The 27,590-nt window shown below is 36.3% G+C and overlaps 1 protein-coding gene across 7 annotated transcripts in view; it reads left to right on the top strand.

The window, feature by feature from the left end:
• The window catches only part of lingo3a (leucine rich repeat and Ig domain containing 3a), a 39,928-nt gene that overhangs the window by 8,191 nt on the left and 4,147 nt on the right, over nucleotides 1-27,590 (top strand). Inside the window, exon 5 of one of the 7 annotated variants that reach the window (XR_007183900.1) lies at nucleotides 6,801-7,895. The exons of 4 other annotated variants lie outside the window; for them this stretch is intronic. The gene's annotated coding sequence lies outside the window, so the exon portion shown is untranslated. Of the gene's footprint in view, nucleotides 1-6,800; nucleotides 7,896-20,932; nucleotides 21,415-26,115; nucleotides 27,182-27,590 lie in introns of those variants that run through there. 2 more of the 7 variants (XM_048183021.1, XM_048183020.1) reach the window with 2 other exon arrangements.

The following is a 27,590-nucleotide window of genomic DNA, read 5'->3' as shown; positions in this document are numbered from 1 at the left end:
TTGCTACAAATATACCCGTGTGACTTATGACTGGTTTTGTGTTCCAGGGTCACGACTGGAGTTATATTAAAAAATATCCTGGCTCTTCCAAGCTTTATAATAGTAGTGAATGGCGCTCATGATTTTGAAGCCTAAAAAAGCGCATACATCCGTCATAAATGTAATTCATACGACTCCATGGCTTTAATAAAGGCCTTCTGAAGCGAAGCAATGCATTTTTGTAAGAAAAATATCCATATTTAAAACATTATAAACTATAATAACCAGCTTCCGACAAACATCCATCTGGGATATTTCATGGAATAATTTTCATTTTTGGGTGAACTATCCTTTTAAGGTTACAGTGACCACATCTGTCCAAGAGGACAAAAAAACACCACAAAAGTTGATTCAAAGAAACGTTTTTGAACATGAGATGCAGGGCAGTGAAACAAGTCTCGAAGATGCATTTTTAAAAGTTGAACTAAACGAATTTGAGCACAATATATGAGCGCAATGTTCAAAGATGTCCATCTTTGTCATTGACGGTAATCCATACTGGTTTGCAGTATGTGTCGCAACCAAAAGTGGCACAAATATCAGTGAATAGTGTTGTAAATTTGCATCTGTTCCTCATATAAACCTGTTCATCTGACTTTAAAAAGACTCAAAATGTAGTTCATGAGTCAAGTGGGTTTTGTGGTTAGTATAAACACTCGTATAGAAGAGAGATGCACAAATTTTGCATACGGATTTGAAAAAACTAGAGCGCAATGACAATTTTCATTTTTGTGTGAATTTTGTGAACTTTAATTCTTTTGTACTAAAATGTACAAATGCAGCATTAGCTTGCACCATTAACACCATTAACAGTGTGTTCAAGTCCTCCTGGGAAGTTCATATTTACGAGTTAGGAAATCATGAATATTGCTGCTTTCACAACATGTAATTACCGTATATAAAGCTTTGACGGACTTGTATATTTGATACTTTGATGTCATAAACCGATCGGCGTGCACAGCACTGCTTCAAGTCGAACGCACCTTAAATCTGCGGTGGTCAGGTGGTACAGCGGCCATGTGGTACAACTCGTATCTCTCCGAAAATTCAGTTTACACGTTGTAATTACAAGTTCTTTAAGTGTGTGAAGGCTTTTTACAGTTCAGAATTGTTATGGTAATTATGACATGGCGTGAAGGCACCTTATGATGTCTGGTGCATTCAAATCACTACGGTCAATGCAAGATGGCGAAAAATACAGCAAGGCTTTTTTAATGATGAATAAAGATTGCACATCAGGTGTGTTTTTGCTTGTCACTATTCAGGCGTCATATTTTCATTATAGTGTCTCTGCTCAAAGCTTTAACATCAAAACCATATTGAACACAAACTCTGATGGCAATAAAATGTGTGAAGCAATTTCATTTTGCCGTCTCAGGTGTTGAGGGCATTATTGAACCTGGGTTATTCAGCCCCCCTCTTACTGTAAGTGACAAGCTCTGTCTTTACTGGATCAGCAGCATAGGGTTTCATTGTTGCCTTTATGACAACAGTAAGATACAAAGAGCTCCTGATGAAAGCATGATGAGCAGAGAGGATCACTCTGCGTGTGGGCAGTGGAAGAGGAGGAAAAAACATTGCAGATGTTGTGTTCGAATCAGTGCAGACAATAAAGATCAGGCTTTCAGCTGGGAAGGAATAATTCCTGTACAAGTTGCGATAGTCTTTTCTTCTCTATTGTGACATATATCCGAGTGAAACGGTTTCTCGAACAAGAAAAAATGCAGGATCGATTTTGTCCATCGGGAATTGATTGGATCGTTTGATGGTTGTGTTTTGCTATTGGTCAGTGAGTGACAGGTTGTCCCGCCCTCACGCCAGTAAATGCATCATCAGAGAAAAGAAGAGATGTTACTACAAAAGGGAGAAGTTATTAAAAATTTTGAGGGCACATGAGTTTTAAAAAATTAATGATGTGCACAGATAAATAATTTAAAATAAATACTGCAATATTCCATAATAAAATAAGAATGGTCGATTTTGATTTCATGGTGACTTTAATACTGCACATACTCCTTTACTTAAGTCCCCATTAGTGTTACTTTTTCCAGTCACTTGTGTTCTCTGTTGAGCTCTTGTAAACTACTGCCAAGTTTCTTTGGTATCTCATTTAATGAGCTCGAGATTCCTCTGTTTCTTTGCAGGACTGGGCCTCCTTCAAGCCAAAGTACAGTAATTGGACTATTGAAAACATCATGAAAAGGGGACAAAAACAGTTTTGAGCCAATCGTTAATGTTTTATTCATTGCTTTGAAACAAGGCTTTATTTTGCATATCCGAGGCTCCCGATGGAGTACAAAAAATGAGATTTTACATGCAGCGCATATGATGAGTCTGTTATGGTTTGCATGTAAACTTCAAAGATCACTGCATGTGAGGCTTTTAAAAACTCAGTCTCCAGATTAAAAGACTAGTTCACCATTTCCCACTCGGTTATTCACCCTTGTGCTGTTCCAAACATGTATGACTATTTTTTTTTGAGGAGCACAAAAGGAAATGTTTTGAAGAATGTTGTGGTTGCTCTTTTCCATGCAGTTACAATGAATGCGACTGATGCTTTCAAACATCACAAAGCACCATAAAAGTAGTCCATACGACTCATGCACTACATTCCTAGTTTTCTGAATCATCTAGCTTTGAAGAACAGGCCCAGTTTAAGTTGCTATTTATTGATAAAAGACAAAAATATTCAAAGGAAAGGATTTTTCATGTCGTGTACAGCCGAATGGAGTATATATTTTCATTATTTGTTTTATTTAGTATTTTATGTTATTTCATTTGGGTTTTTTATTTTCATATTTTTTATTTGTTCTCAAAGTATTAATTTTTTTCCTAATATTTTATTGATATCACTCTTATAATTTTTACTTTATTCTCAAAATATTATTAAAACTTTTATTTCTGAACATTACAACTTTGTTCTCATTTTTTATTTTTTTAAAAAAATATTGTCTCTCTTGGAAACTTGGACGATTTTATTTTAGCAATGGTTTACACACCATTTCATCACTCGAGAAGCAAATCAGTCAGATTTGTAAATGAATCATTTAGATTAACTGAAGATCCGACTCAACAGAAGGATTTGTTCATGTATCAGACATTGTTACTTCAGTCATTTTGCCCATGAATGCTCTGAGAAAAGTGAGGGTGGATGTCAAGATTGTTCACAAAAAAGAGTTAAGGACCTCATATACTAACGGCAAAGTTCTTCATTTAGGAGTAAAACGAAGTTCGAAATACGTGAGCAGCGATATACTGTGATCGAACATCTGACTCCGACGTTTAGATGAGTGCTGCATTCACACAGGGTGTCAGGTTCAACACTTGACGGAGGGCGTGTCTGAAGCTTGGTGCTGACGCGAACATCATAGTGACAACAGCCAATCACATTACTTTCCGGTGTTGCATGAATGCAAATGGCAGCGACTGCTCGAGGTTATTTGCATAAGGCAATCTGATTGGCTGACGCCTGCGTTGGGGCTTGAAAAGTTGAGAAATTTTCAACTTCTGCAATGAGCAACGCGAGTGGAGCAACGGATCAGTTCAGCAATGCGTAACGTCACCCATTCAAAGTAAAAGAGAAGTGTCAATGCCGACACCCCATGTGAATGCAGAGTATAATTAGCACAACAAAAATGAGATAACAGCAAGCATTTTTTATAGAAAGCATAAGAAAAGCATCTGATCATAACAACATGGGTATGTTAGCATGAGCTCTGCAAATTAGCATTCCAGTAAACGTCATGTCACGTTTATTTATATGGCATTTTATTCAATATATTGCTTAGAAAGCAAGCAGCTTTACAGTATCAAACATGAAAAACAGTGTCAGTGCCTAATTTCTTCAGAAGCACGACTTAATTTTCTGCTATAAAGTGGCTATCCAGTGTGTTCATGTTTTCACCTGCGGAGATCTTCCCTCGACGGACTCAACAGATGAAATGAGTCAGAGAAGAGTTCTGCGTGAAAGAAGGCGAAGCCTCAGCGCACACTTCCTATTACATTATCATCACGGACCAGTGGTACTACGAAGGTGTTTGGCAGCTTTTCTTGAGCTTCGTTTTGGCCTGATATTGTTCAAAATGATGTCACATCAGTTTGTTCTTTGATTTCATGTGGAGTATTTCGGGGCCTTTATATGGCTTCAGAAGGCTTTGAATATAAAGAAGATTAGTCATGTGGACCACTTTTATGGTGCTTTTGTAAAGCTGCAAAGCATTCCACACTAGTTGTAACTGCATTGAAAACAGCACCCAGTTCAATTCTTTAAATATCTCCTTTTGTGTTTCACAGAAGAAAAAGTACTATGGTGCTAAATTCAAGTATTGTGGTATTTACATGATAAACAAGAACACTAGGGTATAACAATGGTCCCCGGTTCACTCTGTACTGGCAGCGTTTACTGTAATTGTCCTTTTTTTGTTACTGTAGTTGCTGTTATTGCTTGAGGCAGGTCAGCTTGTGCCGCTTAATCGCACTGTGGGGAAATGTGACGCAGATAATGCATTTCCCGATATCTTCGCTTTTAACATGACGGATTCTTCCAACCTTTGATATCCGACTTTCTTCCAGGTGGTTCAGAGGACGGCTTGTAGCGCTTTTCCTCTGCTCGGTCATGCACTAGAATTACCTTTTCACTGTCCTTGGCTACTTTCTAATGTTCGGGGTGAGGCTCAGGTTGCATGTCTTCGGTGTCGCCCTGCATTGGGCCTTCATTTCTGCCAGCTCTTTAATTATGTAATTGGATTAACAACCTACGCATCAAACAAGCCCTAAAGCTGTTTGTCCTCTTCTATCAAGATGAGATTGATTTGATGGGAAGGTATTTGATAAGCCGTCCCCTTAATTTCCACTCATCAGTTGCTGGCAGATGGAGGTTGATTAATTTTTTAAATGTTATTCCCCAAAATAGCCCCTCTGGGTTGGAAGTCCACCCACAGGTTACACAAGAGGCAGATATCTCAAGCTAGATGGCATTAGTAGACGTTTCCTGACTGCTTCCATGTTGTTGACGTTTAATCAATTATTCATTGCGCTCTACAATTGGCCATATCTGATAAATCCCGAGCGATGACATATTAAGGCCACGTTTTGAACGCAGCGCCTCAAAGTTTCTGCCAGACAACCCGGAGCTCGGTGTCATGAAGGGTAATGATGTATGGAGACTAATAACTCTATTCCGCTCATTTTCACGCATGATACTCATAGTATCAATTTAAAGACTTCTATCTCCCCTCTGTTCTGCATTAAAGTCATGACTCATTTCATCAGCCAATTTTACTGGCTGAGATGGAGAGAAAGCCGTTCAGCCTGGTGTTACTTCAACATATAATTCAAATCCATTCGCTGGAGGAATGAGTGTGATAATGACAGGAAGTGAATTTGTAGTGCTTTCGTTTTCTTTTTTCTTTTTTGTGTCACATTGGAAGTTTGGTAGAAGGTTCATTTGCTTGACTTTTACATGGTTTCTGAGTTAAAAGCATATGAAACAGCAAAACTTTTTCTAAGGGGCTGTTTACACGACATCGTTTTCAACTAAAAAACGTTTAAAGGCCGTTCCTTTACACGACACAGCATTTTGGTGGCCTGAAAAACTTTTGAAAACGGGTTTCAAAGTGCAAGTTTTTGAAAACGGTCTCTGTGTAAACAACAAATACGCAAATCTGTGGAAACAATGACATCATGCACATGCACATTACATGTTCAGTCTATGGTGATTCATCGCCATCTAATGTCCTGCCAGCAGAATACAGCATTTTTAATCGCTTTCGTGGATTCGTGTGAATGGGGATCGTTTTGACAATGGTGCAGTCTGTACGCAGAAAACTCAAAGGAAAAACTTCTCCATTTTAACCATATCGTTGTTGTGTAAACGTACCCTAAGTTGTAGCATTGCTAGATAAAGGGGCCGTTTACACGACACCATTTTCAACTAAAAACGTAAAACTTTTAATGCGTTTTGCCTGTTCATTTACACGACAATGGCGTTTTGGGTGCCTGAAAACGCAGACTTTTGAAGACGGGTTTCATGCACATGTGCATTACACGTTCAGTCTATAGTGTTTCATTCTGCCTGCCAGCAGATTTTAGCGTTTTTAGTCGTTTTTGCGGATTCGTGTGAATGGGGATCGTTTTGACAATCAACTGAAATCAATTGAAAACTCAAAGGAAAAGCTTCTCTGTTTTAACCATATCATTTTCGTGTAAACGTACCCTAAGTTAAAAAAACGTTTTAAGAAAGTTAAAATTATGGGAATTAAATGGTCACTAACTTAATCTTGTAATGCTATTTACAAGATAAAATTCTCCATTTTGACCTTTCTCAGAATAACTATTTTATTTACATAATTTTGAATATTGTTAATGTATTGCTATAGTTTTTTTTTTTTTTTTTAAATATAGCTGCATCTCCTAATTTTGACTTTTTTCTCAATTCTTCTGTCAATCCCATAATTTTCACTTTATTCTCATAATATTCACTCTATTTTCAAAATATTACTTTTCTCAAAATATGTCTGCTAATTTTCACTTTATTCTCACAATATTACTATATTTTCATTATTTGCTGCCTCTCTTTTTTTGTTGGTTTAACTGTTGGACAATGCTGCTTTAGAAACATTAATGGTTTGCACACTGTTTCATCAAGTATTTAGTAGTTTGGTTTTTTTTTTTCTCGTCCCAGTTTTTCAGTTTTTTGAAGATTCACAGCCTGTCTCCTCTGTGTAAACAGCCCTGGTTGATCTTTTCATTTTTTTCTGTAGACGAAACCGTGCCATAGTTGTTCCAGAAACTTTTGGACTTGAAGAGGCTTTGATGTCGATCGTGAGCAAAACAGCCATTCCCCAAGGATGGTTTAATTGTTCACGTTCCTTTACTGGATCGTTCTTGACAATATGGCGACAGATGGTGAGAGAGAGATCGTTTTTAAACCCACACCCTTTTGCTTCCCGTCCCTGCGGTAGCTGTCAGAAAGACCTGGATCATTTCATCAGATGGATTTTATAATGACGCTCCAATACACACCAAAGTGGAATCAGCAAGAGAGTTTGTTTACACGGCATATCAAGGTGTCTTCAAGCTGGCGTTCAGCAAGCGGCACTGGGGCGGCGTCCAAAAAAATTCTCTTGTGCCTTGTGGAAATGGATCCACTCTGTTGAGAGTTTGCCAGATGTCGTTTTACTAGATGTCAAATGGATGAAGGATGTAGAAAGAATGACTAAAGGCAATTGATTTTGTTTGTCGGTGATGGACGGTATGGCTCCAGGGCTCCAGTTCATTCCTATTGGATGCTCTATAAAGCTTGTTTCCCAACCAAGCTGGGCAGAGCTTATCTTTTCTGTGCGACACCCTCCGTACCCTTAACTTCCTGTCGTTTAGCTGTTTGCAGGGCTTCGTGGAGGCAGTAAAATGACCCCCATGTCAATGCATCCATTTAGGCAAGGCCGAATTCAGAATAGACAGTGCTGATGGGACCTCGGAGGACCTGCCATGAATTTCTCATGTGACTTAAAATAGAAAGTACAGACAAGCTTGAACATCTCAAGCCTGTTGCCAGGCATTGATGAATTATTCAGCTATAATGGAAAACACACTGATCATAGAGCCACATGTGGCAGTTTCATAGCAGCAATTCTTGCAACTACAAATTCTCATTTTGTCTCCATCTGTCTGTTTCTTTCTTTTTATGTTTCGATTTTCTTTCTGTTACATTGGAATGTGGTGGACAGTTCATTCGTTTGATTTTACTAATTTAATCTCACAACGCTACGCCTTTATTCTTATAGTTTTGACCTTAACTACTATTATTGTCACTTTACTCTCAAAATATTACTACTTTTCTCAAAATATTACTCTTTTATTGTCATAAATTTCACTTTATTCTCAAATGTTAGTATTTTTTAAAATTTTGACTTGACAAAATATTACTATTCTCAAAATAATACTTTTCTCATCATTTTTACTTTATTCTCAAAATATTGCTACTTTCTCAAAAGATTACTCCTTTATTCTCAAGTTTCACTTTATTCTCAAATATTACTACTTTATTTTCATAATTTTGACTTTTGTTCACAAAATATTTATATTCTGAAAATATTACACCTTCATTCTCATAATTTTCACTTTATTCTCAAAATATTGCTACTTTTCTCAAAATATTACTCCTTTATTCTCATACTTTGCACTTTCTTCTCAAATACTACTTTATTTTCATAATTTTGGCTATTGTTTACAAAATACTATTCTCAAAATATTACTAATAATTTTGCTTTACTCTCAAAATATTACTATATTTTCATATTTTTTATGAAAAATGTTTACAAAATATTCCTACTTTTCTAAAAATATTACTCATTTATTCTCATAAATTTACATCTCAAAATATTACTGTTTTTTCTCAAAATATTACAACTTTATTTGCATATTTTTCACTTTATTCCCAAAATATTACTTTATTTTTTTTTTTTTTTTGACTTTTGTTCACAAAATATCACTGCTTCATTTTCATAATGTTTTACTACTTTTCTCAAAATATTACTGCTTTATTTTCATTATTTTGACTATTCACAAAATATTACTACTTTTTTCAGTTTTATTCACCTTTATTTAAAAAATATTTCTAATTTATTCTCAACAAATTTTATTCACAAAATATTGCTAATTTATTCTCAATGTTGATTCATTCTGTTGAACTCTTTGACTAGTGCTTTTGAAGGTTTCAGACTGTCATTGTGGGGTTTGTCTGAAAGGACATTTGTCAAGGACACAATCAGGTTCTTCACTGTCTGTCTTCGATCAGGGGTAACGTAAAATTGCAACACTGTCAAAGCTCAAAACTGTCACGCAAGAAAGGAAGCAAGATTGTAATTGGATAATCCATCTTTTTTGTCACATGCACATCATTTCTCAAGTAAGGCCAGCTGTTTAGTTTGCTGTCTGCTTTTACTGCAAAAGAAGAATGAAAAATGTATGCCAGAAGAGAGATTTTAATTAGGAGATCTGTTTGATCATGTTAATCTACAAAAAAAAAAAAAAAAAAAGAAAATATTTGGCTTTTTCTGAAATATTAATTTAATTGGCATTGTGATTATTTTCATTACTATTAAAGCACATTTTCACCCACAATTATCAGTATAGTAATGTGAAAAATCTGTCTGATTACTGTAATACTAAGAAAATATAATAACATTGAACAAAATCTGTACACTTATATTTTTTTTGCTAAATATTTTTATTTTTGCCTCAAACCCTGCTTAAGTTAAACCCTGCTGACCATGGTAACATTTTATGATGCAATTATAATATTGATAATTCGAACATAAAATCTGTTTAGAAAAAAAAAAAAAAAAAAAAGATTTTCATTGTATTCAGGCATGTGTTTATTGTATCTTGTACACTCTTCACAGCTTTCTTGTATGTGGTTTAACAGCCACAATTCTTTAAATTTGAAGATATATCTCAATTAATCAACTTAAATTATTCAGCTTTTGACAAATTGTCAACTTTTTTTGTGATTTATGTTGTTAAATAATGTCCTCATAAAGGCTGTCATGCTTAGCAATAATGAAAAAAGAACGGCAAGTCCTTTTGAATTTGCAGAGCTTGCTGGAAAAAAGTACCGAGCGCTGGATATTCTCAGTACTTTCTTCGTTCCTCATATCTCTTTTCATCCTCCTTCCTCTCTTCCCTCTTAAGCCTGTTCTCAAAGAGGCCTTAGGATTGTCAGTCATTTGCAGTGGCTCAGCGTTAATTCCCGGCGAACGCTGGAGCATTGACGGTGCTCCCACCCACTGGATTTATATGGTGACAGCCAAAAGGGGAAGCTTGAGCTCTTGGCGGAGTAAAAAGGGAGCACCCAGCAAGTTCCAAACACTCCCCCAATCCCCTCTTTCTTCCCATCTTTCACCAAACCTGGTTCTGTCATGCCGTATAATTACCATAAACGTAGTTTCACAAAAATATTCATCACTGTTCTTGTGATAAAATAAGGTAAAAAAAAAAAAAAAAAACTGAACTAACGGGCCATTTACATGACACCTTTTTAAACTTTTGAAAACAATACCATTATTGTCTCTGTGTAAACAACAAAAATGCAAATTTGTGGAAAAGGTGATGCATGCATATAACCTGTTCAGTTTATAGGCACGTAGTGTTTCTTTACAAAGTGACATCGCCAACTACTGAATAATACAACGATTTTAGTCGTTTTCGCAGATCCGTGTGAATGGGGATCATTTGACAAGGTTGTCGTCTGTACGCAAAAACAACAACTACAAAAACAAACAAACAAAAGAAAACACACAAAGGAAAAACGTTTACGTTTTTATAGTATATTGCTGTTGTGTAAACAAAACAAAGCCTTCACTTCAATGCATGTCTCTTTTTCAATGCAATGTCTCTTTTTCATTCATTTTCGATTAGTGAGTCTCTTAGTTGATTTGTAGGTATTATAAAAAATATTGTAGGAATTTTTATAACCATTTTGGCGGATGTTTTTATGTATCAGTTGAATGAGTCATTGAATCATTTACTCAATGATTCAATGACTCATTAAAAACACACCCGCTTTTGGCCACCCACTGGCATAACAATGGAACCTGTCACTGAACGAATTAGCGAACGAGTCTTTTTAGTGAACAGATTCAAATAATTCTAATGGGATTAATTAAAATCCTCACCACTAGTGTCCAATTAAGACTTGTATCCAAATTACTCATTTATTTAAGGCTTTAAATAGTCACAAAATGACAGCTTCGCAAGAATTAAACAATCATGCCTCAGTGCATGCTAGGAAGAGGGCGAATGCGACTCAACTACAAAAGCTCTTTATTTGAATAAAAAAAGCAATAATACAATATTTTAATATGGAATCTACATGTCTTAGGTTATTTTTCAGCATTATTTACGAGAGTGCTCATTTTAGAGCCTAAGATTTTGGATTTATTTACTTTCAGTGCAGCTTTATTTTGTTCTAAATGCAACTTTTTTTTTTTTCTTTTTCCTGTAATTGGAATTTTTTTATCTCACAATGTGACTTTATATCATTTTTCGTAATTGTGACTGTATTTCACAATGTGACATCTCATAATTGTGACTTTTTCACAATTGCAATGTTTTTCTCCCAGCTGTGAATTTATTTCACAAATTTTTTTTTTTCTTGCGATTGTCGCTCACAATGTGACTTTATATCATATTACGTCTATATTGCTTGTAATTTCAACTTCTTTCTCATAATCTGGACTTTTATTTCTCACAGTCTGACTTTATATCTCAGCTGTTGTCACAATTGTTACTATTTCTAAAGTTCTAAACATACATATCTCACAACTGAGAGAATCTTATTTGAAAAAAAAAATTATAAGTACAATATTCTAATATGGAATCTTCATCTCTTTGGCTATTTTCAGCATTATTTACTAGAGTGCTCCTTTACAATCTTAAAATGTTGGATTTATTTACTTAAAGTTGAAATTTGCATAGACTTTTCATACAATAAATAGAAAGCTATGGATTAAACAGACAAATTCCAAACCATTTCTAGGCACAAGATAATCTAGTTCAGTTTTGTTGGTGTGCAGCAAACACTTCCTGATGTGTTTTCTGGGCCAGAAGGGATTTACAATAGCACAACTGCGATAAATCCCACAAAGTGTGAAAACGTTAGCGATGCAACAGGTTTCACACGGGACATCCTCTGCTGCTGGTTAGCCTGCTGTCGTGTGGTCTCTTTCCTAGAGACAGTATAAGTCTGCCAGCTGTCATCGCTAGACCACTGTTGTCTAGCCAGTGCAGAGATTAGAGCTGGTTATTGGAAAAAGCAAAAGCAGGCAGTGTGCCACAGGATTAAGGAAGATGCTGAAGTAGGCCAGGCTCGCATTCAGAACATAAATACTGGGGCCACTGTCCCAGAACATCGGCCGCGTAATAACGGTTAATCCTTCTATTTTACACCGGCACATGCCTGTCATATTTCTGTCTAGGTTGGACATTATGCGGTATGCTGCCGTTGTGACAAAAATAAGTGTAGACTGCATGGTTTTCCTTTCATTTGAGGTTATATTCATACTTCTAGTTTGACACAGAGTGGGTGGTAAACAGCATTACTTTTGGATGCTGCTGGGTGTTTTCGCGTTTTCGTCATTGTTAGTAATCAGGTTTACAATGAGATACGAGAAGCTTATTATCCAGCACGCTTGAGGAAACTCATTCAAGGTTTGAATTACCTCTCTCTTGTTTAATAAAATCAGGCACATATTGCTTGATGCCTATTTGTTGAAGGCTCTGCACACATTTCTCTAATGAAGCCTGTTTCAGACAAATTCAAAGATAATTATGACATTATTTTTCACAATTGTGACTTTTTTCTTATAATAGCCACTTTTTCTTGTAATTGTGACTTTATATTTCAGAGCTGTAACTATATTCTCGCAACTGCCACTATATCTCACAATATGACTTATTCTCATAATTGCACTTTTTTTTCTTGCAGTTGCGACTGTATTTCATAATTGTGACTTTTTTTGCTGTTGTATTTACAACTATATCTTGCAATGTGACTTTTTCTGACAATTACGACTTTATATCTCATAGTTATAGCTGTAGCACTTTATTTTAGAGTCCTATTTCGCATGTATATACTTATTGTAGTAATTACAATAACTGGATAATAACTAGATACTAGTCCTGAACCTACCCCTAAACCTAATCTTAACCCATTATATTATTCAGTACTTTCTTGGTAAGTACACTGTAAGTACATTGAAAGTGCACATGCTGTAAAATAAAGTGCAACCATTATAGTTTTTTTAATTGCAACTGTTTTCTTGTAATTGGGACTTTTATATCTTAATGCTCTCATAATTGATGTTTTTTTTTCTCATAATAGCCATTTTTTTCTTTTAATTGCAACTTTATATTTTTACAACTATGACAGATTTACAAAACGGGGAAAATTATTGTGAGAGCACAATTCCACAAATGCGCAGATGGCAAGTTTTGCACATGATGTACAGCTAAAACACAAATTCAAGACCACAGACGCAGTCAAATCATTTACATAATGACCAACGCAATCTACCAAATTAGCGTTGGGTCACAAATAAGCAGCTGATGCTCATCTGGTGCTGGTCGACACAGGCACAACTTGTTATATGTAATATACGGATAACGTCTTCCTCTGGCATTCCAACAAAATTAATACGGGTGGAAAATATTTTCTCCCTTCTACCACGCGCTCTCTGAGTCTGTTCTCTGCGGTGTCTCATCCTAGCAGCAACAATTGCTGCCATGATGCAAAATGGGTTAATGCTTTTTTTAACCCTTAAATGCATACCTCGGGTCTTTAGTGACCCGGGACGTCATTCACTACCCTCCTCCTCGTTCATTTTTTAAAATTAGACATCAACCTTCTTGGTATTCCTCAATCAATTCATTATAAAGAATATAACAAGAAAAAAATCATAAAATTATAAAAGAATGCCTATTTTTGTATTCATTTTTTATAAAAATGGTATAGGGTCGCAAACGACCCGAGGTGTGTATGAGTGTAGGTATATTTTTTCTGCACAGAAATAATTGAATCTTAGATGACGGAATACGTGCAATTCATCTTTATTCCACAAGATGGCAATGTCTGATACAAAATGCTGAAGTGACGACTCATTCAACAGAAAACGAAATAATAAGAAAAACATGAAACGGCTCAGCAATTTACTGCAGAACAAGTACTGAACGCAATCAAATATGACTGTAACTGTTACTGGATGAATCTGGTGAAGCGGTTAGCGATCTAAATATTGATGTTGAAAATTATATAGTTTCGAGAATACGTTTGAAATCTTGAATGGGCTTATATTTGTGACCTCAAACATAAAACTAGCCTATTATTTGCTGAATTTACTGGGAAATGAGCTCTGACGAGGACAGTGATGATGACATAAAACATCTGCTCAAACGGAGCCCTTTCAAGCTCCAAAAGGTAACAAAATACGATTTATTTTATTCTTCTGTAATTGTTATTGTAATATCAGAGGAGTTTTATATTATCGCGACAGGTAGAGATCCTTCCGTGTTAGATATAGATCCGGGTCGATAAAGACCCGAATATGTAAAAATGATTGGCGAAACAGTCATTTAAGGGTTAAATAATGACTCAAATACCAGTAAATTGATGAGCGCAAACTTTAGTAAATCGCGTTGCGTGATTCATTTAAATAGTCTCCTCCCATAAATTTTGTGTCTGTAAGGGAAACTCCTACAGATGGAGTTGGAGATGGAGATACAACTTTGTATTTCACAATTGCAACTACTTTTATGTCTTAATGCGACCCTCTAACAATTTGCAACTTTATTTCTCGCAATTGCAAATATATATTTGACAATTCTGACTTTTTTCTTGTGTTTGCTGCTGTATCTCTTAATGTGACTATTTCTGACAATTGTAACTATCTCTTAATTACAGCTTTTTCCTCATAATTGGGACTTTTATATCTCACAGTGTGACATTCTCACAATTGCAACTTTATTTCTCATCATTGCGACTCTTGTATTTGCAACTTTTTATCTCACAGTTGTGTATTTTTCTCGTAATTGGAACTTTATATCTCACAATTATAACTTTTCTCATAATTGGTACTACAAATCTCAAAATGTGTAATCAATTGCTACCAGTCAAAAGCCTGACTACATCCCTTTTCCATGAGGCATTTTTCCTCTTGCGTGTTATAATGGTTGCACCGTGTTTTGTCTGTAACTGAAACTGGAGCCTATATAGACCTGTATTTTCAAGGAACCCAGTTTGACTCGAGTCACTCCAAACTTAACCTCGGGCTCATTATTCTGCAACAGCTGCTGGTGTCAAATGGTTGTCACTGCGTTCTCAAATTTTACTGGTTGACTGAATGCAGTGATAAATAGATGGAGTCATGTTCTAGTATGCATTGTAAATCAAAAGCCCTTTAAAAAAAAAACTTTTTACTCAAAAGCTTAAATTTTAGTGGAATTATATCTACTATATACACTCTAAAAGAAGCATAAAAACTAGTCAAGGAGAAGTTACAACCTTTCTTTTTAATTCACTCAAGTGAGCCAAGAGCGTTTGATTTGATCAATGTGCATTTCCCAGGCTTCGACTTTGCCATTCAGTCATTGAGTTCGACTTCTCAAGGCAGTTGAACTACACTAGTGTCAGACAGAGATTAGAGCAACCATTGATTTTGAGACACTTTAAAAGCAGTTTATTCTTTGACATGCATTTCAACAGTGAAACCTCAACGCTTAACCCCTTAACTGTCACCCCTCTTTTTGAGCAAGGATGTGAAAATGCACTATCCAAACTTAAATGGCTGTAATTCATGAATGCTTTGGAGTACAGACCTAAGGTTGGTCTCTTTTTAAAGAAGGCACTCAGCAGAAGTGAAATCACTTCAAAAAATGAAAGTGTACAAAAGTTATAGAAGTTTAAGTTTACTGTAAAACAGATGTACTGTATAAAACATTTATTTTGTACAAAATATGTTTAACAAAATAATTTTTACTCTAAAATTGATATACAATCAAAGCCATATGTCTAACCAAGAAGTGTTCCAAATTTGTAGTTATCACCACAAAAATGGAAGTTCTTATGAGATTTTTAGGTGCTATACCAAAAATAGCCACTGGGTGACACCCATTTTACATTGAATTTTTATTTTATTTTATGTGTTCTCCTGTGACAAATTCACAAAACATTGGCCAAATATGGAAGTTTGAGTCTCAGACCTTTCTGACCATATGCGTTTTGTCAACATTAGAAAAACATTTGATTATAAAATGTTAAAATAAATTCTGTACAATGAAACCTACTAAAAGATTTTAAAGTACAGTTTCCATGGTAACTCAATGTCTGATTCCAAAATGGTTTTCACAGGATGAGTTTTGAATTAAGTTTTCGAATGATACCTAATTTATGATGATTACTAAAATATGTGATAGAAAAAAAAAAGGCAATTAAAAAGACGTCAAGCATCCCGCTAGTGGGACTTTGACAGTTAAACTGCAATTTTATAGATGCTGTTTTATTCTCACTGCCAGTTTATGAATTTCTAGCCTTTTTTGGTTTCCATCTCCCATACATGCTCTGTTCTAAAGCCTAGTGAGCTGCCTACAGAGGCAGTAATTCAAGGGATCACAGGCATACCCTCAACATGAAGGTAGGCAATTTCATTATGATGCTTAAGGTAATGCTAATGCAAAAAGCTCTGTAAAAAAAAAAAATAAGTTGGATGGTGGACAAGGAAATGTTGACTCTAAGTTGTTGCATTTCATTCTGTAAAGAATTTGCTTATTAGAGTAGCATGCTGTTAGCTTAGCAACATGCTAACTAATAATGTGTCAAATTCTCCAGTGAGAAATGCTATTTTGTGAGTTGCTGACTACATAGTGGGCTCTGAATCAGTCACATATGAAGTTCCATAATGGTTAGGATGCTGCCTTTGTGGACAGCGAGGCAGCTCTTTAGTTTTTGAAACTGAGCCACTATGTCAGAGGCGAATTTGTGGGGTTTTGCCAAAGGCTTCTGATAATTGTGAGGAACGGGATAAATTACTGAGGTAAAGACTGAGCATCAGCTTTCACACAGCAGGAGAATAAGAAACGGCTCTTACTGGTGCTTAAAAACTCCAGCTAATAGTGCCTAATTGCTCTTGCTGATTTGTAAGCAGGGAGAACATTGATTAAAGGCGAATTAAAAGTCATACACAGGGCTTGCCAACAGCCTAAGGGTCTTTTTGTCATTGCAGCTGCTGCATCTTGCAGTAAAGCATTGCAAATCTCAACCAAAGGTCACGCTTTGACTGAATGAACATTTAGCTCAACTATTAGCCCATTAGCTCAGTGCTGCACTAAGATCCTGTGCAAGGAAGATTAGTTTCAGGTGATCCAACGAGTGTAAGTGTGAACCAAAGGTAGTCAAAAACACATGTAGCTATTTGCATTTGTAAATGCAAATAAATGCTAATCGTGTCCTGGCCTTCTAAAGAGCTAAATAGCACTAAAGTTATTCTTCAAAACAATCAGAAGTACTATTTCTCTCTCAGATTTTGTACATGGATGTGTAACAGTGATTTCCAAAATCACATGCTATAAATCCAAATCCACTCTCATGGAAGGCTAAGCTAACTTGCTTGGCAGTGGCAAGGCAGTTTGAAGTGATTCGTTTTGACAGGGTTAGAATGCCAGTCAGTGAAGGGTGTCTTCTGATCCATTCAAGCCAAAGAGACGACCGCAGGACAGCATCCAACCTCCGCAATGTGACCTAGCTAGGCCACGGCCTTTTCCGACACTGCCCAAAGACATTTCTCATGCAATACCAGGCTTCACGCTTCTTCAGCTCTCTCATCGTTCTAATTAAAACCTTATGCAACTTCAGTGTTATATTCGCCATAATGGAATGCGTTGTAATTTTATCGCGCTGTGTTTATGTGTAATTGGCCCCAAGAGTCAATTGCGGCAATGAATTGGCAGTTAGGATAAGTATCTCGAGAGAGTCATGGTGGAAGGCATCATAATTAGATGCGTCCTTTGTTGCATGAGTATGGTTTTTTAATTTGTTCTTGGCATTTTTTCCCCCTTGACTTTTAAAAAGTAGGCCTAATTTGCATATACGATAATTAATCTCTGGGTATTTTGGTAAGGGTGTCTCCTTTTTCATTTTGTAATATTTTAATCAATATAAAAGGTTATAGTTCAGATATAAACACTGATACTGTAGCAATCAAAATAGAGTAAATGACTTTTTGAAAATAACTTGACACCTCAATTAAAGGTTGTATTGATTACATTGTGATGCCAGTAGGTGGCGACTGTTAAAAAATGTATTTGTCATTGAATCATTCATTTAAGAGATTCATTCGAAAATCTAGTAATGAAACAAGTGAAGTATTTATGAGTGATATGTATTAGAACTGTTTTTATTTTTATTTTAATTATCAATATTATAATTAATTGATCTAATATTTAACACTTGCATTTATTGAAGTGTTTATGTTTGTAATTAGCAAGCGGTGTGGATGAATAAAAAATGACATCCGACATAAAAACAAAAAAGTTTAAATTATTATTAAGCAGTGATATTATGACACGCCTAACTAGTTACTTTGGAGTATGTTTCCATATTCCGTATAGTTTTACATAATTTTATTACATACATGCAAGTGGATGGCGTTTCATCGAGTCATGGTAATAAATGCTTGCAATTTATGACACCTCACTCATGTGTAATCACAATCTTTATACCACTTCTGTAATCCTCTTAATTTATTTCCTCAGCTCTGAGGATCCCTAACACGTCCGGTGACTGGCGGCACTCCTGTCAGTGCCGTGTCTCAATTTGGACGGGCTTACGGAGAGGATGTTAATTTACGGGTAATGCTGGCTGTGCCCAAATGCCAGGGGTGCCATACATGGCTGACCTACTTTACTATTGCCCTGTCCGCATGCATGCTGACTGCAGTGCTGCTAGGACTTGTACTACCCAGTGGAACTCATTAGCTGCCGCATAACTACAAGGAGAACTGATCTAGTGAAATACCGAAGAAGCGGAAGGTCATTTATTTATGGTGGAAAATATTGTGAGGTGTGCATTTTTACATTTTAAAGATGATACCATAGGCAAAAATTAATTTATTTGCTGGAGAGAATAAATTTGGAGATTCAGGATTTTGGCTGTCTGGGACGTGTTGTTCTGCGTTCAATTTGATGAGTCATGCCATAATGGAGTATGACATTCACCATCATTGTAATCTGAGCTACTTCAGTGAACACACTCCAGTGACTTGTGAATGCTGAAAAACAAAACAACAAGATGTTGATAATGAATAACTTACATTTTAGACTAAATATTTCCAGTTACTATTTTAACTCTGCAAATGAAAATAGCTCCAAACGAATCATTCGTTGCGCATCTCCAAGGCACAGAAGTGATGTTTCATTCTTGAATTAAATGAATGCTAATGTGTTTTTGAACAAATCCACTAAGTGATTCAATTTCTTAATATTAAAGACAGCAACTTGTTTACTTCCTAAATAAACCTGTTTTGAATAAATTATTTCTAGTAAATAATTAATTGACTCATTAATTACTCAATCACCCTCATGTCATTCCACACTCACAAGACCTTCGTTCATCTTCAGAACACAAATTAAGGTCTTTTTGATGAAATCTGAGAGGTATATGAAGCTATATAATCAACACTTTGAAGTTCAAGAAAGGTACTAAAGACATTGTTGAAACAGTCGACGTGACTGCAGTGGTTCAACCTTAATTTTAATAAGAGACGAGAATACTTTTTGTGCACAAAAACAAAACAAAAAATAACAACTTTATTCAACAATCTCTTCCCTTCCCTGTCATTATCCTTATGCAGGTGACGCAGTAAGCACAGTAAAGGCTTCCGTGTTTACGTCCGAACGCCGGCTCAGCATTGGCCAAAGCTGCGCGCATGAGCAGCACGACGCATGCGGACAATAATGAACTGCCGTTCTGACGTAGTAACCGGAAGCGCTGGACATAAACAACGTATGAGAATGACACAGAAGAGATGATATTGTTGAATAAAGTCGTTATTTTTGTTATGTTTTTGCGCACATAAACTGTTCTCGTCACTTCACAAAATTAAGGTTGAACCACTGCAGTCACGTCGACAGTTTTAATGATGTCTTTAGTACCTTTCTGGACCTTGAAAGTGTTGATTATATTGCTGTCTATGGATGAGTCATATACCTCTCGGATTTCATCAAATATCTTAATTTGTGTTCTGAAGATGAATGAAGGTCTTATGGGTGTAGAACGACATGAGGGTGAGTACTTAAAGGGTTAGTTCACCCAAAAATGAAAATTCTGTCATTTATCACTCACCCTCATGCCGTTCCACACCCGTAAGACCTTCGTTAATCTTCAGAACACAAATTAGGATATTTTAGTTGAAATCCGATAGCTCCGTGAGGCCTCCATAGGGAGCAATGGACACTTCCTCTCTCAAGATCCATAAAGGTACTAAAAACTGCTGAAATCACGTGACTTTGGTGCTCCGAACAGCTGATTCGATACACTGATTCATTTGTGCCCCGATGCTTCTTGAAGCATTGTTTTGAAATCTGCCATCACTAAATAAGTAGTTATTTTGTTATTTTTGGCGCTCCAAAAATATTCTCGTCGCTTTATAATGTTAATTTTGAGCCACTGTACTCACATGAACTGATTTAAATATGTTTTTAGTACCTTTATGGATCTTGAGAGAGGAAATGTCAATGCTCCCTATGGAGGCCTCACGGAGCCATCGGATTTCAACTAAAATATCTTAATTTGTGTTCCGAAGATTAACGAAGATCTTACAGGTGTGGAACGGCATGAGGGTAAGTAATAAATGACAGAATTTTCATTTTTGGGTGAACTAACCCTTTAAGATTAATTTTTTGTAAGCCACTATTGCCAGAAAGGTTTTCTTTACGGAAATGAATGTTCTTTTTAGGTTTGCAAAAATATAAGCTAAAAATAACCATTACTGAACATTCTGTATAGGTTCTCTTTAGGTTATCCCAAAACAAACCTCCCTGCAATGTTCTTGGAAGGTTAGATCAGAATGTTCTTATTTGGTTCCCAAAAGAATATACAAATGGGAACCATATAGAAACATTAAGGAAATGTTCTGTGTTTGCTGGCAGTTGTTGCAATCTTTTTGGGTTTCAGTGAATGATTCAGTGACTTATTAATAATAAACAATCTTGTTTCTTCCCTGAATTAATTTGTTTTTTAATGATTCAGTTGTAAATTCATTGACTCACTCACTTGTCGGTATCATCTGGATTAGCGATGTAATTTGCAGAAAGAATTGCTAAATTCCCACCTGCTAATCCCAGTGCTATTGGAGTAAATATCAGCAATATTTGCTCACCTCACGGCTAATCAAATTCAACTTAATGATGAATTTAAAAAATCCTATAATATGCCTATGCAAACAGTGTGAATGGTCTAACATTTTAATATGAGCGCCAAAATAAATATGCTTGCAGTTTGTGATAAAGGCCCGTTTGATCATTGTTTAGTGAAGGCAAATGGCCCTTTAATGACAAAATCATTAGATTGCATCTCAAAGTTGCACTTTAATACTGGTGTATATTAAAGACTTTCAATTATACTGGTGTAAATGAGTCAGACGCTGCCTGAAGGCTGTGAGTCAGACATAACTGTACGTATGGCAAGACTTGCGTCATTGGTTTCTCACCATTTTTTTCTCTTCAGCTACATTCATGTGACTTTTTGGCCAAGAGCCATTGTTTTCAATGTCATTATCAACATCCTGTGGAGAAACTGTGCTCTCCATATGTCGATGGAAATTGGCTGTAAGTAGCATTTGTTCATCTGGTAATGAAACCAAATGGCTCTTTTCTTAATCGAGAACTGATATTCTATACTGAGATATTCTCTCAAGGTCAAGAACTTTTGGCCTTTGTTACATATTTATGCAAACATTTTCAGAATGTTTTTCAATGAGTCTATAATATATATAAATTCATGCTTAGCCTGAGACATGAACTAACCACTACAGGCTATGTCAATGCAAAGTAGTTTTGATTAGTGAAAACAACACCATGAAGATAATGTCAGCAATGGTTGTCTGTTAACGTTCTACACTCTTGATTGCCACGTTTAGTCAGTACCAGCCCTGTTTTTGACCTAATTGTCTAGATCCTACATCATAGCTGGAGCCAAGGATCGGGTCACCTAACCCGACTTCAATGAGCCAAGATAAAATCAGCATTACTGTAAGCGCCTTGCCAAGCAGCTGTCAAATAGAGCATCAATCAATTTATTCACAGGAATGTAATCCAATAAAAGAGCGAATGTATATCATTCTTGTTGGAGATGGTCCATCAGGGAGCCGTGGTCAGTGTCTTTGTGCTGGTAGGTCATGTTCATGGACCATGATAATCTGAATAATTCATCCCATCAGGAAACTGAGCAATGCCAATCGATGGTAGCATAGAGAGCCTTTCTGTTCTCACCTGTATTAAATATGCATGTTAAACAAGTCATGTTCCCAGCCTGCAGTGAACCATTGTCTTTCTTCCCTGAAACACAATTGATACTCTATCCCCTCAAGAGTTGTGTGTGATTGTTCTGCGCCGCTTCTACAATAGCATGTCATCTCTCATAGCTTTTAGCTGATTAGCATGACTGCTCATGAACCAGATCAGGTGAAGTTTCATGAATGCTTTTAACCTTCTTTTGTTGATAGGTGATATGATTTTTTTCTGTTAACGTCGTGCAGAGACTGCAAGTAGGGCAGTACGCGTGGATAGTCGAATTGTGATCAAGCTTCAGGTTTGTTCTTGTTTGTAAGAAATATTACTATTAAATTACTATTGTAATATTCCTATTCTAAATAAGAAATATTACTGTTGTAATATGTGACCCTGGACCACAAAACAAGTCACATGGGTATATTTGTAGCAAAATGATCGATTTTTCTTTTATGCCAAAAATCATTAGGATATTAATTAAAGATCATGTTCCATGAAGATATTTTGTAAATTTCCTAACGTAAATATATAAAAAATTTATTTTTGTGAGTGGATATGCAATTTCGAAATATGACTGGTTTTGTGGTCCAGGGTCACATATTTCACTGTAAAATAAAGAGTATTTAAGAAAAAAATATTTTATTTTGCAATTCAACTAAAAATTGCCATACTAATATTTATATCACATATTGTGATTTCATTCATTTTTATTTACAACTAAACTATTCATAGGTTTAAGGCCCGTCCAAGAATAACTATAACGCTAACTATTTGTGTCTACACCGACGAACGATAATGGTCTGTTCACGCACTGCAGTTTTAAAGTGTGTACAACATGTTTTTGCTGTTCTTGTTGCATTTACACGGCTTTACCCAGCAGATGTCCTCAGCATGCTATGTTTCGAAACTAGCGTTGGATGGCTTAACTTACTTGAGGTCATTTTATTTTACACTGTTTGCTAGCCTGGCAAAATGATCTCATTGTTAATACTTCTCACCATTTATTTCGATTGTTTTCCATATATCCATTTTCATTAAAGGATCCTTGAAAAGGAGGTTTGACTTGTCAAAAAGTGGAAGCTTTTTCTGGACCTCGGCGATTAACTTCTCTGCAACCGCAATGTCGTCTGCCATTTTAAATGCGAGAGCCCTTAAATTAGAATGGATTCTGATTGGCTGTCAGAGTTTTATCGTTTAACAGCTGGGAAAAAAAAAAAAACGTTCTGAAAGTGATCCAAATGATATCGTTATCGTTATATCTGTGGTGTGGACAGTGCTATTCTTTTATATTCAGAACGATTTTTAGAACTATATCTTTATTGTTATTTTTATAGTTATTGTTATTTGTGTGAATGGGCCTTTAGAGTGTAAATTTGGTTTAAACATGCTTTCCAAACATCAGCTTAAAATAATGAGGTGCGTTTTTTGGGTGGGACTGATTTTTTTCAGCGCCGAGGTCGGGAACGTTGGGTTCTGTTGAAACATGACTTCTAACATCTAAAGTCAAAATTTTCGATTACTTTCCAGTCCTTATCTTTATAATTTACTTATCCTCATGCTGTTCCATACTTGTATGACTATTTCTTCTGTGGAACATAAAAGATAAAACATATTTTGAATAATGTTTTTGTCAAAACAATGGAAGTCAACGGGGTCCAAAACAACAACATTTGGACCCCATTGACTGTTCAAAATATCTTCTTCTGTGTTCCAGTTGTTCAGGCTTGGAATGACATTAGTCATTTTGAGGTCAAAATTCTTGAAGCCGTAATCATTTGCTCTTCACACAGCCAGCATGATGTCAGCATTTCTCAGTCGCTGCTCCTTGTTTGTCATCTCCTTGAACTCCCAAACGTCTGCTGAATCCGAGAACATCCCTGGTCTCAGTTGGCTTCTGTTCTCCAGCAGCACGCTAATGCCCTTGTCAGTTTTTGTTTGGCCAAGGGTACTGTTGCCTCTCTGAAGTACGACTTCCCCTTGAGATGGCACCTCCAGGGAGTCCACATTCACCCTGAGCATCCGTCATTTGCCCCTTCCTCATCCTCGCTCTGCTTCATCCTGTCTGACTGTCTCCTCACGGGCTACTGTAAGGTTTTCCCCCGAGCTGCAGATGATAGATGGGCTTGCGGAGCAGCAAGAGACAGAATGAGGAGGATATGTACGGTTATGTAAAGAGATGTGTGGGCAGCATTTGAAATCGATGTGAGTTGAAGAGTGCCATCAGCAGCACTAAACTAGTGCAGATCCAGTGGTGATATATGGGAAAGTTGACGCCTCCACACACTTCCCTTCAGCTTACGGCCCCTCCATGAGTTCTCGCACCTGCCCTAGAGTTTTTTTTTTTCTTCCAGTGTATTCATTATTCCTTTTTATGTGCTTTCTCTCTAATTAAGGTACTAGGTTGCCTTAATTGCTCCCGGTCTGTATCATCTGTTTAATTGTTTTTTTCCATCCCAGATAGACTTTTCTCTCTGATGTTTGTGCGATTTCAGTCTGTGCTTATGCTGCTATTTTTTCATTCTCATCATTAAACCTGGTCTTGTTTATATCTGAATTCGACAGAAACATCAAGCACCACCTAGTTACGCATTTTCCCCTCTCATGACAAGTACTCGTTCAAAAATGTAGAATGTTTTTCATTTCCTTTTCACTTCATCTTCCTCTAAATAGTGTGGCTCCACAGGATGCATTAATTTTGGGTTTCTTATAGTTGCAATAAAAGTACCCAAAAAGTATACTTATCTTAAAGTAGTGGTGACACTCAGTTCACCCAAAAATGAAAATTCTGTCATAATTTACTCCCCCTCAAGTTGTTCCAAACCTGTATAAATTTCTTTGTTCTGCTGAACACAAAGAAAATTATTTGGAAGAATGTTTGTAACCAAGCAGGATCTCGTCCCCCCATTGACTACCATAGTAGGAAAAATACTATGGCAGTCAATGGCGGGAGAGATCCGCTTGGTTGGCAAGGCAACATTTTAAATGTTCATTTAAGTTTGTTTCTTGTCTAATATTTATATTTTTTCAGCTTTATTTGAATATATGAAAAATATTTTTATATATATATATATATATATCTTTTTTTTTTTAGTTAACAATAACACTGGGATTTATTTTAAAGAAATATAACATACTTCTCAACCAAAGCACTCCCCCCAAAAAATGTACTTCAGTTTACTTTAAATTTACTTTAAATGACAAAACATATTTGTGGTTGTCAAATGTGAACAGAACATGATTAATGTGATTAACTACACACTAAAAACCACCTTCAGACCAATTGATTTGATAGCTTTTAATGCAATTTAGAGATTTGTAAGTGTGATTAAAATGCACTGTAAAAAGTCAAATGTAAATGCACTTTTTGGCATCTATTGTAGATTTTGCAGCAGTGTTTTTCCTTTTCTTGATATATTTTGAGAACATTGATGTTCTCTTTTGTTGATATTTTATGTATAACCAGCCTCTCAACTAGCCTGACTACGTCAGACTTCCTACTTCCGCTCAATTTCATTTCGCTTCTGTACTCAGTCTGATACAGCGTCAGAGCTTTGTGTTTGCCACCGGTCTGGAAACAGCCGGGCCAATCAACGAACAGAGGGCGGGCTGAGAGCCGTGACGTAGATGCTAAGCGCCGAGTTTTACATTGTAGGTTAGAGAAATCGAAAACCGAAACGACCGCGGAAATGGGAAACGAGACACGGGATGCAAACTTCGGGATGCATTAACTTCGCATAATCTGCAAAAGTCGTTTACAGCCATGTTCACTCCGGTATTTCGCTCACATCATCATGTGTTTACAACAGGTTTACAGTGGAAGTTCAATCATAGATTTGAGTTCGATGCATGATGTCTGTGCTTCGATGCGGCTGTACAGGCGGATAACATACGTCATAACTAAACGTATCTGATTGGCTTACGGGTAACCAATGATTTTAAACTTCAGACAAGCGTCCCCTAGCGAGAGAGAAAACACTTCTCTATTATGCCATTCCAGACTCTGTCTACGAAGCAAAGTGAAGTAGCAGAGTCTGGTATTACCAGGCTACCTCTCAACAGCTGTTATGGGAAAAAAACACTAATTGCTTGATTTGCCCTTCACGTATCGACTGCCAGCTGTTAGGTAATTCTCAGGTGACATTCTACCTTGCTGAGGTGAACAACAGAGCAAAGAGGTAGCCGTGTCTCTCATTTACTCCTGACAACTTTCGGGTCAAGGCCAGATCCATTTAAATTCCATTGCAGATGAACCTAAAATTGGAACTAAAATCTATTTCAAAATCATTACAGATTCATTTTTACTCACTCTCATGACTTCAGTGGAACACTGGAAAGATATTTTAAATTTTTTTGGGGGTCCACATAATGAAAGTCTAATGGGGTCCAATGCTGGTTTTGGGCTCTATTAATATTGATTGTATGGACAAGAATCTTTTTTCAAAATATCTTTTGTGTCCGTTAAAAGAAAATAAAAGTCATACAGGTTTGGAATGACATGAGGGTGAATAAATGTTGACAATGTACATTTTGGTGTAAAAGATCCTTTTTAGGGGGCAATATTTTTTTAATGTATCTCTAACTATGCAATGATATAGTTAGGGTACCTCTATTCCAGCAATCTGGAGTTATTGCACATCAGTGTGGCACGTAAATTCATATGGGAGCACTTTCCTGAAGACAATTAAATTTAATAAGCTGTTGAAATATGCTTTGTTGACATCTCATGAGGGGGAGAGATATTGGGGGTGGAAAGAAAAGTGGCAGGGTATTAATCATTGACTATAATATTAGTATTCATGATTTTCTGACATCATGACCCATGACACCTGAGTCATAGTCAGGTGCAGTTTTCTATTCACCTCACTCACGTCACTGCTGATTGTTTGAAGCAGTTGTCTACTGATTGGACACCTTCTTAGTGTCAACTGATATGGGTTTGAACCAGGGGCTGGTCATGTGTTTGAGTTACCAGAGATGATGGGGGAGGGAGAAGAAGATTTGTACTGGGGTACATCTTGAAATGTCACTGTCAAATGTTCAATAACCTGGTGCTCAGAGAGGGGATTAATAAACTTCTGAACCCAAGGTGAGTCTCATTATGTTAAGCTTTAGCACTAGTATGGGCCTAAAATGTTCTAAATGGGCCTAAAATGTTCTAAATTTAAATGAAAATGCACTGACTGGGATGTCTTCGATTGTACATTTATAAGGATCAAGTTAACATTAAAATATTTATCCTTTTTTTTAGTCTTTTTATTGAAATGCTAACTAACAGAAATTGGGGATAATCATAGTGACTCTGAAGCCATGCCTAGCTAAAAGCTTGATACAGTACATTTATTTCTTGGCTTATAAAGATAAAAAAGATGTTAAAGAGGGGATTAAGCCATCTGGGATTTCTGAAAGTTCATGTGTAAAGTGCTCATGACATACTAAAGATGACATACTTTTTTTCTTTTTTACCATAATGATTTTCACTGAAAATGTGTTGCAAG

Source organism: Megalobrama amblycephala, linkage group LG2, assembly GCF_018812025.1.
Source record: "Megalobrama amblycephala isolate DHTTF-2021 linkage group LG2, ASM1881202v1, whole genome shotgun sequence".
NCBI lineage: Eukaryota > Metazoa > Chordata > Actinopteri > Cypriniformes > Xenocyprididae > Megalobrama > Megalobrama amblycephala.
This window is presented reverse-complemented; position numbering and strand designations above follow the sequence as displayed.